Raw genomic sequence first — 17,347 nt, forward strand, 5'->3', positions numbered from 1 at the left:
TTTTACAATAATATTAGCTCTACAGTCCCTTTAGCATCTAACCACCAATGAAATGTTGATGATGTGATCTGAACAAGTTTCTAATGTGTACTATGGGGGAGGATTAAACAGAGGATAGAGGTGTTGGGGGCCTGTATGTGTCAAACAGCTGTATGATACTGGGGTCCCACAACTGGCCTTCTCACACCCTTGGAAGGACCATATGGATATGGAGAGAGTAGGAAAGACAAGCAGATGTGTCTTCTATGGCCATGGGCATTCACCCTTCCATGCTGTGCCTGCTGGAATCATCATCTCTTTGAACATACAGTTGTTACTGGTCTGCTGAATACAGTGTTCCGTACATGTCTGATCCTGTAGTCTATGCCTCTTGGGTAACATGCGTGGATGGTACCACAAAGTTTAGAAATGTCTCGGAGTGCAGAGGAGTAGAGGTGTGAGAACCGTCGTTTGAAAACCAGATAAGACTCTGAAGATTTTCCCTGGCACTTTTAGTCTTTCTGGTTTGCTGTTTCTCTTAGGTCTTGTAATATCTTTTTTTTTTTTCTTTTGCCTCCTCCACTCCCCTGGTCTTTGAAAAGTGAGATTTCCTCCAGGGAGGAGAGACATTTCTCTTAATCCTTGTAGATACTGGCTGCAAGAGCTTTCTTGTAGAGAAAGAGCATTGTTTTTTAGATTGATACCCTGCTTTTTGGGGTGTGTGTGTGTTTTTTTTCTTCCCTGTGGCCTGTAGCACTCTAGAGGTGCTTGAAGGTAGAAGTAGAGCCTCAGCTTAAAAGCAGCTCCCAAGGAAAAGAGGGGTAGGCCCAGGCTGAGGCTGCTTTTGTTTCACAACACCTCTTACCAGTGAGTGAGCTGACCTTGAACACAGCCAGCTACTCCTTCACTTGGCCAGCCAAAGCCCTAGAAGGGGGAGAGTGCACTCAGAGTCTTGACAAGACACTGCCCTGGCACATATTTTTTTCTAGTGCTTTCTTTTAACCTTCCCTTCTACCACACATGGGTGTGAGGAGCTTCCTGGCACTCTGTTTTATGGTCTCCATCTTCCATTCCTGTTGCGGAGACAGCAACTCTTCTGTTCATGTCCTGGCAAGTTCTGAAGTCACCGTCTTCGATGTGCACTCTTCTGTATTTCTGCTGTGTAGAAGGAGTTCCTGCCCAAGGAAAGGGGAAGAGATGCTGCCACTGTGACAAACAAATGCAAAGTAAGTTCTAATTACTGCCTCACAAAGTCAAATATTTGTTGCGAACGGAGGACTAATTGTGGGGGGAGGGAGCGGAAGTAGAGGCTTTTGGAGCGTAAGTGGAACAGATGCCGGGACGCCTTGGGGAAACGCAGCTTTCCTCTACAAATCAGAGCTTTAAATTACAAGGCTTTTACCAACGAGAACAGTTGTGGGAAGTCGTCTGCTCTCATTTGCGTAATGGCTTCTGTCACTGGTGATTAGACACAGGATGAAGGAAAAGAAATTTGACAATTAGGAATGAGCGATCATTAATCAGAATCTTTGTTAGAAGGAGGGAAGGGGGAGAGAATATCCCACAAACAATGGAGGCAGCCACAGGAGCCACGCCACTGAGAAGTCCGAGTGCTAGTGTTGCTCTGCAGAGCCCCCTTCGCTGAGGTATGGAGCAGTGATAAGGGCCTTGGCTCACTTGAAAAACTTGTGGAGGAAGGCAGGAAAATCCTTCCCTTGCTGTTCAGTGATTCTCAGCTAACTGCTTTATGAGGAAGATGACACTCTGGAGCCCTCTCCTTGCCCCATCAGTACTTTTAGCTTCCTTTTCAGTGCCTGGCCACAAACTGCCAGCAAAAAAAGAAGGAAAAAAAACCCCAACAACCACAACAAAAAACCTAACCCAGAAGCAACTTAAATTATTGCAGATTCTCCCCTCCCCAAACCTTGAATACAGCCTTGAAGTTTTTAGCGGAGAAGAGCTGGACGGGACCTTGACTGGTGTGCAGAAAGATTAGAATGAGCAAAGGGGAAACAGTTCCAGCTCTTTCCCTGATAATGTCATTACCTATGAGAGCAAGGAGGAACCTGATGGGATGCATGACAGGCAAATAAAGCAGTTGTGACTGTTCTGTGTCTCTGTCATTTGCTGGCTTAGCTGATCATCCAGGCAAACACGATCCAGTGATAAGCGTTTTTTTTGTTGTTTTCCGATCAAATTATCGGAACACATGAAACTGTTACCTGTCTTTTTTTTTCTCACAGCTGTCATCTTTGAAGGCATCCTCTCTGACTGCTGCTGTCAGGAGGCACAGACAGGGATATAGTGTGCAGAGCCTCTTCAGCCTAACATTGATGAGCAAACTCATACCTCTCAGGTGAGGGCTTATATTCCAACAAAGTAAGGTGTGGCTGGGGGACAGGTCAATTGCAGGGACAGATGGCTGCATGGTGGCCAGGGGCACCAGTGCTCCCTGCTGCAATGCCCATGCTGAACTGATCTATAGGGATATGACAACTTTGGGTAAACCCCTTCCTTTCAGTGGAATGACGCTTAGATCTCAGTACATGTTCAATACACAGTCCTGTTTTTTTACTGAACATGATGCTATGCATCTGTAACAGCCACCAAGTGGTTATTAACCCTCTCAGAGCAATGAAGTTGGAAAAAACACTTTTTTCCCCCCTTGTTACTGTGTTACATAATCTTGTTTAGAGTAAACATACCCTTCTTTCCCTTTATTTAAGGTTCCTGGAACATTCCAGAGCAGAGTCTTGTATTATGAGAGAGAAGGGCTGGAGACTATCTATCTCACCACCAAGAAAGGGCAGGTAGTGCTTATCGTCTCTCTTTCCGCAGCCTTTCATTCCTGGTGAAACTGTTTAACCATTCACTATTTCTTTGATCACATTAGACTCGAGAACAAGCGTGTGGATTACCTTTTTTAGAAGAGCCTAGTGACACAAGAATCATACAACACAGCAAGGGACTGTTTTAAGCTACAGCCCCTTATTAATTCCATTGATCACAAAGGTCCTATGTTAAAATCAATGCAGCAGTAGATTCAATGATGCTGTTTACTAGCATAGTGTCTGCAATCCCCGTGCAAATAAAATCTAAGTTTCCTCTAGTTAGGAGTTCTTCACTGAGCCTGCCCTTGTCATGCAGAGTTACAGTTCTGTCCTCTATTTATTTTGGACAGGCTAGATTTTATGAATTGGCTGTCGTCAGCCTAAGGCCGTACTTACCAATAAGCCAGCAGCGAGCAAGGCACAGAGATGTTCAACGCAAAAGCTACTTTGCCTCCAGAATTATAGCCTAGACTGTTCTATCAGCTCTGACACATTAGGTCATGTCTGTTTGAAGTTTCCTATCCAGCAGGAAATATTCATATGGAGAGAACTTGAAGAAATTAGGTAAGATATTTCAGGGTTCTCAAAGTAAAGAGAAATAGTTGTATGTATGTGATAGCTTTTTTTTCCTCCTTCATAAGAAGTTACAGCGTCTCTCCATGTTACTCCTGAAGTATTTCCCTGTTTCAACAAAAGCTCACAGACCTTAAAGCTGGTAGGAGCACAGACACAGCTGGTAGGAGCATGACAAGAATTAGAGCCTTAGTAGAGGAGTCTATCTTAATGCCCTTATTTAGTGGGAGTGCAAGAACAATTCAGCTCTTATCATTTGGAAGAGGCAGTAGCTAGTTGGTCAGTCATCACACGTGTAGGTTGGAATTGGTCACAGCCTACAGTGCCGCTTGCCTGGGCAAACAGCAAGATGAACGTGGAAAATAGGAATATTTAGGAAGGAAAGGGATATGACAGGATAGCTAAAGTTAAAAGAAGAACAGAAGGATCTCACAGGGGAATGGGTATAACAGACATGAGAAGCTTTGGGCATACGGCAGTGGAAGCAGTGTTCGCATGAAGTGAAGTGTGTATTATTGTGATGGGAGGATGTAGGACACGTTTTTAGTCCTCTTAAAGGACGAGATGGCTTTATATTTCAAAGTCTTGTCAGATTAAACAATTGGGCATGGTTTCTAGAAAGAGGCCCTGCCTCTCATTAGATCAACCAAAATAATTTGGGGTAGATGACAAGCAACTTCTGGGGCATGTAAATTTGCTGGATGTATCATCTCAAGACTTGAGCTTACTGGAATCATTGATTTCACTGAGGACTTGTGTCTTTGCAAGGCTGCGTTGTTCACTCAGGGCGGGGGGCCTCCATGAGGGTGATTATTCTGTCTGTGAGTAGAAATCAAAGCAGATACCTCCAGAGGGGAGAGCTGAGCAGTTTCTCCTTCTTCCCAGCTGGCTCCAGGATCAGACAAGTAGTAGCAGATTGGATTTTTGAGCCTCTTCCTGTGGCTAGTATTGCTTACCAGAGGAACTCAAAAATGAGAGAGAAATCAGCAGATCTCAGGACAGGATCTAACTGGGCTTTTCATCTAGTGCTCATCGTGACAGCAATCAAGAGAATCATTGGTCACATTGTTCGGTGTGCTAGATGTGTCAGGTAGTGACTTTCATACTCTCAAATGCGTAGGGGGAAGGCTGGTTCTTGTTTATAGTCAGATGTTAAATGCATGTTTACAATGTTTATAAATAAAGCTTGAATGTTTACAGCTGGAGAACCTCATGTTTTGTGTGACTGGTAAGGCAGCCTGTGATAATGTGGGGCTACTGTGGGAATTCACCAACAAACTTGGAGTGAGACCTGAGAAAGCCCAGCAATTGACATAGAAAAGTACTGCCCTTGCTGTAGGAAGTGTCATTGTGCTGGATAACAGGAGCTGCAGGTGTGATTTTCATCTCAGTTTCAGGTCTGTTTTTCCTGAATACCCAGGCTTGGGTCATCTTGATAAGAACAACCTCAGATTTGATTTGAAACTATTAGGGAAGGCAGGTTAGGGAAGAGAGTATGTGCTATCCTGTGCTCATAATCTTATGTTACGAGGAGATCTGCTGCAAGTTTTGTAGTCTGTGAACTTTTGAAGCAGAGATGGCCTCATGCGATAAGCTATATGAGGGCACTAGTTGAGCTGAAAGCTGCTAAAGGGGTAAGGTAAAATCACCTGTTTCTACAGTACGACAAAGTCCCTTGCCCACAGAGAGGGCATATGGGAGGGTAACAGTGGCATCCCAGGGAGTGTTTTTTGTGGGAGAGCTTAGTGCCAAGGATGCTGGACTGATTCTCCCCAAGTCTGGCTGCTTGGAGTTCCTTTGCCAGGGTACAAGCCCTTGACAGTATCTCAGAAGTTTCTCTTACCCAACCTGTACTTCACTGGGGTGATAAGCCGGTGCTAGCAAAGAATTAGTGGTGCTGGGGGGACTTGGTTCAAATGCCAGCCATTACAGGCTGTGGAGCTGGTACAGGGGCAGTAAAGGGATCTGAGGTAATAAATTTCTGGTCTGAAGTCCATTCCTGTGAACTGTAGAGATTTGTACGGCTGGGCAGTGCAGGGCAGTGTTCCTTGGCTTGTTAGGTCTGACACCACTGTGGTAAGGCAGACCGTAATGCTCTTTGAGCCTATGTTCAGGATTGATGCAAATCTGGAGTGAACAGGGGTGGAAATCTAAGTGGAATATGGGGCTCTGAAGGGCCCATTCATCTACTACCAATTCACTCCAAACACAGCCTGAAGCATTCCTCAAGATCCTTGCTTCTACCTCCTCCCCAGCACAGAGGCAATCCTGTGTCTCCTGCTTTTGCTGTTTGTTTATAGCTCTCCCCATCCCATCTGTCTTCTCTCCTCCTTCCTTTTCCTTCCCTCTCCCTCCTCCCCCTCATTCCCTGTAAGCGATTAATCATTTTGACAGGCTCAGCGATGGCCTTTATTTCCTTGAGGCGGCCGAGAAATGTCTGTGAGCACCTTTTTTGACACCCCTCATGTTCTCTCGCCAATCAGCCTAGCCAGTTCTGCTGGAGTGACACCACTGCAAAGAGTGGGAGGGAAGCAGCAGGGAGAACTCCAGCAGAGCCAGCTGGGAAAATGGGCATTGGGGCAGCATCCAGTTGGGGTACCATGTGGGTCCCCTTAGCTGTGATAAATCTTTCATTTCACTATAGCATGAATGTGTCATATTTTCCCCCCTCTTTCTCCCCAAGCTCCCCTTCAAATCTTGGTTTCAGTGCAAAGGCAGTTAGGAAGAAATCAGGCTGCTCAGAGAGATAACAGCTTCCAACAGAGTGGCTGGAAGGAAGAGCTTGTAGGAGAAGGAAGGAGAGCAGGCTGGGATCATCAGGGAGAAAAGAATGGGAATGGCTTGGCAGATGGGAGTGGAAACCACCCTGGGAAAATTCCCTTTGCCCTATGCAGGATGGAAATTACCCCTGAGTCTATCATGGTTGATATGGATTGTCACATTGTAACCAAGGTGCCTTCCATCCATCTGCAGCCAAGGGAGGTCTAGTATATGCTATTGCAAATGCTCTGCCACCTAACTGGAATGGATATGGGGTGGATTGGGGTATATCATACTCCCAAGTGTTTTGCATCCACTGTAATCAAGCTGTACAGCATCCTTCATCCCTGCTGCATGGCACCAAGGGATGCTGTACTTCTAGAGTTGTTCTTCCTCCTCTTATCATGAATGCAGTTCTATTCCCATGCTACCTTAGCATCTTGTAGGAATAGCTATGCTCCCAGAAGGGACAGTGCTCCCCTGTGAGTCTCCCCTTGCTGTGGAGAAGGAAGTTCATAGACTTTGAAAGCAAATACCCTCTGCAGTGGGAAGGAGAGGCTCGGAAATAAACCTGTTCTCCCCTGGGGCTCCAGGCAGGTCTAGGGACCTTTGTGCAGAGCAATGGGTTGTAGTGAAGATTTACAGAAGTAAAGGAGATAGTGAAGGAGAAAAGGAAGTGAAGGATGCTGCACTGTAAGTCAAATGAAACTTGATGCAACCTTCTTCCATAAGGTGGCCACATATAATAAGGCGGGAGATTAGACATAGTGTCCAAAGCCATCCTCTCTTGTCTCATGTTCCTCTTGCACAAGTCAGTAAGTCCTGAGTTGAGCCTAGAACACAGCGAACAGGATCGTCCTGGTTGAAAGGCCCTAGGGCAAGACTGCCCTAAGTCTTCAGGAAGGGCACAGAGCCGGGCAGATGGAAGTGAGTGTTTGTTCAGAGGTTGCCACCTCTTGAGATGAGACACAGCAGCTATGCAGCAGCACAAGGCCAACCCCCACCAGCTCAGTGCAGCTATACCTCTGTGAGGAGCTGGCTAGAAAGGTGATAGCTTCCCAGAGTCAATTGGGAGCTCACACCCTCTTATGAAACATCAGTAGTCACTACTTACGCTGTGAGCTAGATTCTTTGCCTTACATGTTAGACATGAGAGTCAGTTTTAGCAGCAGGGCCTGCTAGTGGCAGGCTGGATAGGTTTGGTAAAGATGCTGAGGAAAAAACACCGCCTACTTCCTGCACCATACAGTTGTTTGTTTTCTCGTCATGAGAAGATTTCCTTACAAGGGACCTTAAAAGCTCATGCAGCCCAAGCCCAAATGGGGGGGAATGAACTCATCTGGAATAGGCATTTTTGTCCCTTGGGGGCTGACTCTGCATTAGATCTCTGGCAGGTAAGATGACTCAAACTAGAGAGGAGTTAGGAGGCACTTTCCAGCAGATCAAAAGGCAACATGCATTCCCTTTGACAGACATGCTGCCCCACATCTTGGGAGTGACCTCTGCCAAGGTCACTGCTGAGTTGGTCTAAACTCAAGGAAATATTGATTTTGTGCCAGTGATGCTAAATAGTGTTGTTGGAGAGGCCTGTAGATGCTTGGCAGAGCGGTGTTGGCCTTTCTTGGCAGTTAGGCTAGATGATCTGGCTCATTTTCCACAGCTTGTGCTCACGTGTCAATGGTGAGGAAGGCTGGCTTTGTGATTCTAGGCTAGCGGTCGCTACTGGCTTCAGTCTTGTCTCCAGTGTGAGGCCTTGGGGAAATTGTTTGCTCTCTTGTGTTCTGTCAGGGCTGCATTAGCAGGGCTTTATTTTGCAGCAGAAAATGACCTGTTCCTGGACAGTTAACTCCACGAAAGAGAACTAATGTTTCTTGCTTGGATGTAACAAGAAGGGAAGATGGCCAAGCTCTTCAATAGTTTTCTTTCTGAAAGCTCCCAGCACTGAAATAAAGCATAGGATCAGCAGAAATGAACTCTAAACAATGCAATTAATGCTGGCTATCCTAGAAAGCCTCTTTTAAGTCATGAACACCCCCCTCAATGGGATGTAGGTCTTTAAGGACTCTTGCCTGTTGCATGCACTCATGGCTTGGCATCATGTAGTGCCACAGTGACAAAATTTGTCTTCCTTCCTCCCTGGCCGTAAGCAACAAGCAGAACATCTTCTGCTTGTTTATCTTTCCAGTCTCTTTTTACAAGGCTAAGCTATGGTAAGGGAAGTCTGAGTGTGCAGCAGTGGATTTTTCACTGTTGTTTTTATCTGTTGAATCCCAGTTTGGTTACTCAGAGGGTTTATATCTCCATTCTTGGAGATATTCAAAACTTTACTGGTCAAGGCTCTGAGCAATCTGATCTAGTTGGACATGCTTTGAGCTGGAGGTGGGACTAGATAGTCTCCAGAGGTCCCTTTCAACTCGGACTATTCTGTGATCCCCTGGCTTAGCCCAAGAGAACTTAATGCCTGATGTTTTGTATTTCACCACATCCCTTAAAAGGACAATAGAGCTCTGATAACCCAGGATGTATGGGAATTACCAGATGATTTTATTTCTCTATGCGGAAATTATTGTGGCAGGATATCATGGGATATGTTCTTTGGTCTTCAGGGCTGCGCAGAGATACCTCACTGAATTTGCACTGTCTCTCTGCAGAGTTTGTTAATAGGGCAGGCTGGGGTGGACAGCGTTGGAGTGGGAGCTTAGTTCTCACATGGCAGATGCTTGTCACTTCTCCCCAGTGAGCATCCATACCATGCAGTGGAAAGTGTGGGGTCAGCACAGGGCTAAGGCAGAGCTGTTTGACTGCGTAACTGAAGCAGTGCTGCTACCTCAGCACAGTGCCAAGGCCTAGATCACCACTGGGGTCTTATTGTCAAAGCTGAGTCAGGTCCTCTGCTCAGTACTGTACTGAGTCAGTGAAATGCATTAGTTCACATAGGGGTATCAGTGTCGATGTGTAGATGAATCTCTTGCTAGTTTTATGCCGGAATGCTGTGCCTGGCTGCATAACCACCTCTGTGGCCCTGAGCCAGCTGGAGTTGAGGGGAATTCTGTCCTTAGGCACTGGCTGACCTTCCTGGCAGAGTGTTTTGTGCTGCGATGGGATGGTAAAGTGACTTGCCTAGTTGCAAATGGGAGGGCGTTGCAATCAGGAGCTGTGATCCTCACCATGGACAAGTTGGACAACCCCCAGTTGGCTGGAGGCTCACTTTCAGGGGTGCAGATTCCAGTTTCAGAACAGGTCTGTGCTGCAGGGAGAGAAAAACAAACAAAATCCTCTTGCATTGTTAGCACTGCTGTTGTCTCCATGGATTGCTGCAACTTCAGGTCCAGGTGCTAAACATCCTTATAGTGGCCTGGGTCAGCCCATGTCTCCTGGAAGATCTGAGACATCCTCAGGTATCTGCAAGCATCTCCACATTGTGCAGCTGTTCTGTACCTCTGAGCAGCACCCATTGCTTAACAGGAAAGCTGGAGCATGAGGGTGACTTTGCATGTTGCTTTTAGGTGACAGAGGTGCTTGTGCCCTTGGGGGCTTTGGAACTGGAGGTTAGGTCAGCTGGACTTTTGAATCTAACATTTTGAGATGCCTTGGCCAGTGGAGACATTTGCGTCTGGGCTCTGTCTGTCTGGGCTGCTCTGAATGTTATGGATGTGTTGCTGCTGTCTTTGCGGAGTGGATGAAAGTGTTTGTGGTAAAATGTAATCAAGTGGAAAATTGCAGTGCATATAAACACATATGGCACTCAATGACTGGGCATTAGGCACAGTGACTGCAGGCAAAAAAAAATTATCTGTAAACGTTTCGCAGCAAGTTTCGAAATCTTAAAGAACAATAAGATATTAGCAATTTAATGGGGTGATTCAGCGAGGCAGCGATCCTTGGGTTGGGAGAACGAGGATGCATGCAGCTGCAGTGACAGGAGCGGCTGGGATTACTCAGCCAAGCTCAACAAGCCCTGTCTCCCAGCACAAGACAGCTGCCAAAGGTTCCCTTCACGTGGCAAGGTGGCTGTGCTTTGAGAAGAGAGTGCCAGGAGGTGGCCTGTGAACCTTACCAGGGCTACCTTCCAGCCTCCTCCAAGAGCCCACTGTTTACAGCAGCATTTGGAAGAGGTTGCATGCAGTCAATGAGGCAGAACTGATGGGCTAGGTGGATCAGGCCTGGCTGTGGTCGGGAGCTATGGAGTCACTGCAGGTTAATGGCTGGTTTGGCCTCCCAAAAAGGGAGCTGTGGGTCCAGTTGACTTCCATGCCTCCAGGCTGCTGACGCTGCCTGGGGAAGCATGTTCCCTGCTCTTGCAGAGCCTCTAGCAGTTCAGATCCTTCCTGTGAGCAATCATTTTGTACCCTGCCATGAAGCTGTGTCATCTCTTGGAGCTGAACTTGAGTCTTCCGCATCTCACGCCATGGGACTTCACTGCCTCAGCTGGTTGTCATTCTCCAAACTTCCTGCTTTGATCCAGCTGCTTATAGGGGACAAAGGCATGTCAGGCCAGTGTATGAACGTAGTTTGACTGGCTGAAGGCAAAAGTGTTTTTTCTCCTCTTGACTTATGCTATCTTTTCTCTTTCTGACATTAGGCAGGTTGCCAACAAGTGAGAGGAAGGGAGAAACGTACCTTGCCAGTACATCTCCCAAGGGGCAGAGGAGTGTGCCTCAAATACTAGGAGAAATACAGTCTTGATAGCTCTTGACAGCCCTGAGGTCCTGGATCTGGTGGTGCAATTTGCTCAGCAGTTGATGAGAAAACATCTTCTGAAGGAGTGAAAAGGGTACCAAAATGGAAAATTGGTCCAGCAAGGCCCAACTGGTTCTGATTCTGTCTGGGAAAAACTTCCCAAACTAACCAGTGACGCTGAGAACTGCCCAAATTAAATAAAAATAGACAAAGCTATTGTTTCTGTGCTATAGGTCACAAGTGACCACTTCACAGGAGCGTAAAGCTTGTAGTGGGGCCCTAAGCTGTTGTGGGTGAAGCAACAGGGTTTCTTTGCCTCTCACCATAGGACTTCTCATTTTCATGTAGGCTACCATGAGAACATGCTTTTTCTTGGGTGTGGGGTCTGATCCTGGAGAATGAGATCTAGGTGCCTCATCCATTAGCAGTGTGTCACTTCAGTGATATTACAGGCAGACTTGTCTTGATGTCTTTCGCTTTATCTGGCAAACTCTGTGGGGTTGGACTTAGGGTAAAGTACCATACCTGCCAAGCTTGAGTACTCAGCTCTGGATAGAATCACTGAGCATAATGATGGGAGAAGCTTTTAATAAATTGCTTTTAAGTGTTGTTTATTTTCATTACATGTTTTTATGTATTTAAGAAATCCTTACTTTTAGTCTTAGCTCCTTAATTTTGGTATGTGAGAAAGAAAGATTGTATTTCTTGCCTTGTGACACTTGCCGTCTTAGGCACTCATGGTATTTACAGTAACAGCTAAAAGCACCTCTACTTGATCTATGTTAATAGAGACAGAGTTCTTCAACGCAGGGATCATCTATGTAAGCAAAAGCGGTAAAGAGATACTATGACTTGTCTGGCGTCACCAGCGCTTCTGGATTGGAGCTGGCAAGAGGACCCAAACGCTGCCCATGCTGCTTTTCTCTTTCTGGGTCAGTCCCTCTTACTGCTGGGGGAAAAACACCAAGATTCCTAGCTCTTAACCTTCTATACAAAGGGACTGGCACTAATACAAAAGCTCTGTGAGCATGCTTGCTCGTGCTGAAACGTAAGTACCTTAGGGAAGCCACTGTCCCGCTACCAAATCAAGCTGAGGCATGCCCACCTTTATATATTATCTACTTTTGTGAATACAAATACATTTATCTGCAGAGTCCTTCTGTCTTTATAACCTTCAAATGAAGGCAGGATTGCCCAGAAAATCCCCAAAATGTTCTGCTGTGGTCAAGTTCAACTGATCCTCTCAAGGCTTGCCTCTTTTAAAGGGTTCCATATTTGCTTGAGCTCTGCTCCCTGCCTACTCCATTCTTTGCTTTGCTATCCGTGGACTGTAGCTTTTTGTCAATTTGATCTTTTCTCAGACTATTTCCATACTGCAACAGCACTAAGTCTAGGGGTTTTGAGCTTCAATTCCTCACATGAAAGAAGGGGTTAATAATCCTTGCCCTTTGTGTGCTTTGTCTCATCAGTCTGCACATAGATCTGGAGGCAGAGGTCTCCTAGGCTGTGTACATATGGTGCCCAGAGCAACAGAGTCTTTATCCATCTATCTCGGCTCTCGGCTGAGAACACCAGCTCTTACTTCCTGTCAGCTGAGACAGACTCACATCTGCTGCGATTTGAATGGAGATGTTATGCTCAATGTTCACAGGGAGGTAGGGGACAGTAAGGCAGTAATGCTTAATATTTCTGAGTAAGTTAGTATCACCACTCCCAGCTATTATCTGCCCTCTTCCCTGTCTGTCACATAACTCCTTTGTGCTGTGAGCCTTGCACGTGTGGTGCTGCAGAAAAATTAATGCTCAGGACTTATGGGCCTCCTGAGGCTCTCCACAGTGATCTAGGTTTGCTCTGGATTCCCTCGATTTCAAATACATCACTGCTGAGTAGCTTTACCCATCCTGCTCCAGAGCTGGAGTCTGGTCACTGGTAAGCAGGAAGCCTTAGGGGGTGAAGGGAGCAGAGGGTGGAGGTGGAGATTAAGGGGATTCCAATATCGGTGGAAGTAAACATGTGAAGGCAGGATTTTCTCGGAGGCAGTTGTTACTGTGTGTTTGCCTGAGATGTGTATTGGTCTAGCCAGAGATTCGAGGTGCCTGGACCCTTAAGGGAGCTCTCGGTTATGGCATTGTCATCCAACTTGAGTGAATGAACAACGGGCTGAAGCAGGGCCCTGCAACTCATGAGTTTACCTGCACCAGTTTCCTTGGGGAGTTGCTGGAAAAATGTTGGGTTAGCCTTTGCTGAACTGTTCACAAGGGGTGAGGTACTTCTGGAGGAGGACTAACAGAGTGTGGGAGGGTACTTCATGCCTCCCTGTGAACAGCTGGTGTCCATCCCTGGGCCTGAAGTGCAAATTGGTTCTACTTTTGTTGGCAGCTGCCTCTTTTACCAAGAGTTATGGTGCAGTTGCTGCAACCCTGGTGAAGGGCACCTGGAGGGTGACATACAGGTCAGTCTTCTGGCTTATAACCATGTGTAAGTCCATGAGCAACTGCATGAGAGACTTTGTAGGCAGTGGATGAACCAGAAAACTGCTCCCTTTGAATCAGTACAATCCTCTGCTGGTCCTGTGGCCCAGCTGCTCTTCTGAGACAGACCACTGGTGGTGGTCTTCACACAGGTCAAGAATGAAAACTTGCTCCTCTTGGTTGCTGCAGCCCAAGGCTGAGTAAGAGAAGTCCTTGCCCTATTGTCAAGGCCTCCTTCTACTTTAATATGCCTTCAGAAGCCAGCCTGGGGCTGAAGGGACAGCTGACTCTGCAAGTTCATCCTCCAGCTTGGTTCACAGCTGTGTTGCAAACCAGGCAGGGGTCTTCCACCTAATGTCACCCTCTGTTTCTTTCCTGTTTGCTGTTGCAGGCACGGCTGACTTGAGCAAGTGACTGTGGGTGGGCAGTGCCTCTAAAACTCAGGCCTTTGCCTGATGACAAGCTGCTGCTTGGAGCAGCTGTCATGTAGTTATCCTTAGGAATGATAAATCTGGTCTATGGACTTCACACCAAATCAAGAGCACTGCTGTTCAGTCTTCCAAGTGGCTTTGGTCTCCTTGTCCCTGGAGCTGTTGCAGGTCTGCTCAAAGGGCTCATACCCTGGTAGCCCAATTCTCTGGGCCTTCTATATCATTCATTGAGCTCCTGCTTGGACCTCCAGCAGAGCTGCCTGAGTCCTGCCTCGCTCTGGCTTCAGCAAGAAGGAGAACAGATGCTGGGTTTAGGGGGAACGAGGAGAACGCAATCTTGGGACTGGCTTCTGTCACTTCCCATTTTGTTCCTTGATTTTCCTGCATCCCACCATTGCCAATTGGCGCAGCTCTGCCAAAGCTGCCAACAGGGTAAACTGAGAGTTTGTCAGTGATACCAGAGCAGCAGGTGGGTTGATATTCAGATGGGCAAGCTGCAAACGGGAGGGTTGGTGGAGTGCACATGCTGGCTATTCCTGCAATAAGTGGAGTTTGTGAACCCACCTGAGTCACTGTCCCATTGTTCTCATCCACATGGATGCTGCAGTACTGGAAGCAGGTCTGCCTGTCATACCTGAAGGAGCTGTAAGGCTTGAGCAGAGCTAGGGACAGATTTTAAGTCAGAAGCAGCTGTTTAGTCACTCAGTGTAAGGTTGTGAGTAACTGAGGGAATTCTCCTGTTTTCTTTTGTTCACACCCATCTGTCCCAAAGGGCCTTCTGTCAGGGTTTGAAAGCATCAGGACAGAAAATCTACTGCTGCTCTGAAGAATTTGTTGCAGAGGTAAAAAGGCCCCATTGCTTTGTGTAAAACCCATCACAGGGTCTTTTTTATTTTTGACTGGAATTTGTCTATTTTTACTGCTTCTTCAGGTTCTTTTCTTTCTCTGTCAGCATAAAGAACCTGTGTAGAAACCAGCACGCTCCCCTGGCCCATGGTAATCAAGTTGCCTTTGACCTCCGGGTGCTGCTCCACCTGCTGTGGTGACTTCTGGTTTATTTGGCCTGCTGCTGGCCTTGCTGAACAACAGCCAGACATTGCTGGTCATCCTGGCCCAGCATGAGGGAGGCTTTTCCGTACAGGCTACATGCTGGCTGTGTTGTTCCTGCCTGCAGCCTCTGCTGCTGTGATTAAGGCCTATCTTTCCTGAAGTGGTTCTTCAGCTCTGTGATGGTTACTCCTCACGAGCAGCTGTGATGAGCTGTCTCTCCTGGTGTAGCTGGCTGAGGAATTGCTGTCCCCTCTAATAGTTTCCATATAGCTGTCAGGCCCCTCTCCCTCCTTCTGGAGCAGAGCAGCGCTCGTGCTAGCTGCTTGCTGATGCAGTTATTGCCTGGTGCTTCCAGGGGAAAAAAAAAAAAAAACTGTAAAAATTGCTGGGTTACTTGTCACCCCTGTTAAGACAGTACTGGCATCAGATTATGGCCTTGCCTCAGGCACAACCTGAGAGTCACCGCTTAGCAGTTTCCAAGTACTGGGGCTTCCACCTGATGCTGGATGTGCTTGCAAGTGCTCACATGCACTGGGGTAGGAAAAGAGTAGGGGTGAGTAGGCAAATTCCCATGGCAACTGTTGGCCTTGGCTTATGGCCCTGTGGGAGGGTGAGCAGCGCTTCACTTACTTAAAGGTGGGTTTCAGTTAAAGAGGAAGGTTGTGGTGGGACATGAAAGTCCTAGGATCTGACAGCTCAGGGCATGGCTTTCTTTTAAAATGCTTAAAGACAGTCTCATGGTTGGGCTAAAAATCAGGGGTGCCTAGCAAGTAAATTAGCAAACAGGGAGCTGTCTTGTGGGAACAAGAGAGATGAGTTCAGGCCCAGAAGGGATGAATTTTGAAGTGCCTGGGCTGTGCTGCAATCTGGTTTGCGGACAGGAACCCTGGGCCAACATCCAGGTCTCTGGAATAAGCAGGAGGAGAGCGCAGATGGACAAAACCATGATCCTCCCCAGTAAGAAAGGAGGCAAGAGAAGGGATCTGGACCTGCAGCTATAGGGGTGTATATATAGGGGAAGTGTGTTTGTGGGCAAAGCTGCTGCACCGCAGGGGAGCAGCCCTGGCTGGGGAGGGGGCACCCAGTCCTGCAAGCCTGCCAGCCCTCATTCCCAGGCTGCTGTGCGCTGCTGCGGTCTGGCCACAGTGTGGAGCTCGTGGTCCATGCAGAGCTGCATGGGGCTACATGGGCCACCCATGGGGCACGGGGGCCTTGGCGCATGTGAACGGGCTTGCTGGGGACCCAGGACAGGGGTGCTCTTGGCCTACAGCTGAGGGCACCCGTCTCAGGTCCATGGTAGCTCAGTGCCTTAGAGGTGGCCTGTGGATGACAGGTTAGCACAGCCTGGAGCTCCCAGCTCGCTCAGTGGGCTGAACTGTGGACAAATGGGGCAGTGCTCTGGCAAGGTGATCCTCAGATGCTAGTGAGAAATGTGGCTGCACAGATAGGAAGAGGTGAACCCAGAACCTTGTCTCCTAGGCTTCGGAAGGTTTTGGGGGTTGGGGGGGGGGGAAAGAAGTTTGGACTCCAGATGCCAGAACTGCTGCAGAGGTGTTGAGACAGACTTTCAGAATGCTCAAAAATCTAATTCTGAACTGAGATCTCATAGTAATAGTTTGCCCATGAAACTCCTGTCCCTTGGCACTGGAGTCCTGATGTGTCAGAGATGCTGGGTGTGAACTTGAATCCATTTTCAGCTTTGGAACGTAAATGCTAGATCTGGTTTGGATTTGCATATCCTAGGCTGTGTACACTGGTGCTGGGCACGTACATGGAAGCAGCTACCTACATCTGCATGTTGCAGGCAGGAAGGATGCGGACTAGTGTGCTAAGTGTTGTACGACTGCAATTAGAAGCATTTGCTGGAAGTCATGTTTTCATGGTGTCACACATGTTGTCCTATACCAACATAATCCTGCTGAGGTCTGTGTGTACTCTAGTCACACTGCTGGGAGGAGGGTGTATGTATGAAGTCAGTATACTGACTTCTCACACTTCCCTTTGCTTTATGGTAGAGGAAAAAGAAAGCTAAAGAAAAGTTTTCCCCTTTTTAATTAGCTTATCTAGCAGGTAAATCAAGTCCAGGCCTCCTTTCCATGGCTCATATTGCTTTGCTTCTTTGCATCGCTGCTGCTTTTCCATCTCCCCCAGTACTAGAAGTAACGCTGGGGTGTGCTTCAGGCCTAGAGAAAGCTTTCAGGTGACTAGTATGGCTGCAGCCTTTGGAGGCGACCAGGATCCCACTGTACTCAGCACTTCATGCACGGGGCATAGAAAACCCTGGGAGCCCGTGGACATGTTAGGTTGAGCTATGGTGATGCCCACCTGCCCAGGGGAATGGAGGAAGGACAGGTGCCCTGTAATGCCATTCTAAAGTGGAGGTGATGCTCTAGCTCCTATGAGCGCTGTCTGCAGTGTAGGGAGCTTGTTCTGACCCTCTTTTCCACAGTCCGTGGGGTTGGGACTGGGACCTGCCTGAGGTCTTTCCTGGGGCCCCTTTGGCTGCTCTCGGCCCCCTTCGCCTGGTTCAGACCCAAATCAGCGACCTGGCTCCCTTTTCCGCTTGCGCTTT

This window comes from Struthio camelus, chromosome 7 (assembly GCF_040807025.1).
Source record: "Struthio camelus isolate bStrCam1 chromosome 7, bStrCam1.hap1, whole genome shotgun sequence".
In the NCBI taxonomy this organism is placed as follows: Eukaryota; Metazoa; Chordata; class Aves; order Struthioniformes; family Struthionidae; genus Struthio; species Struthio camelus.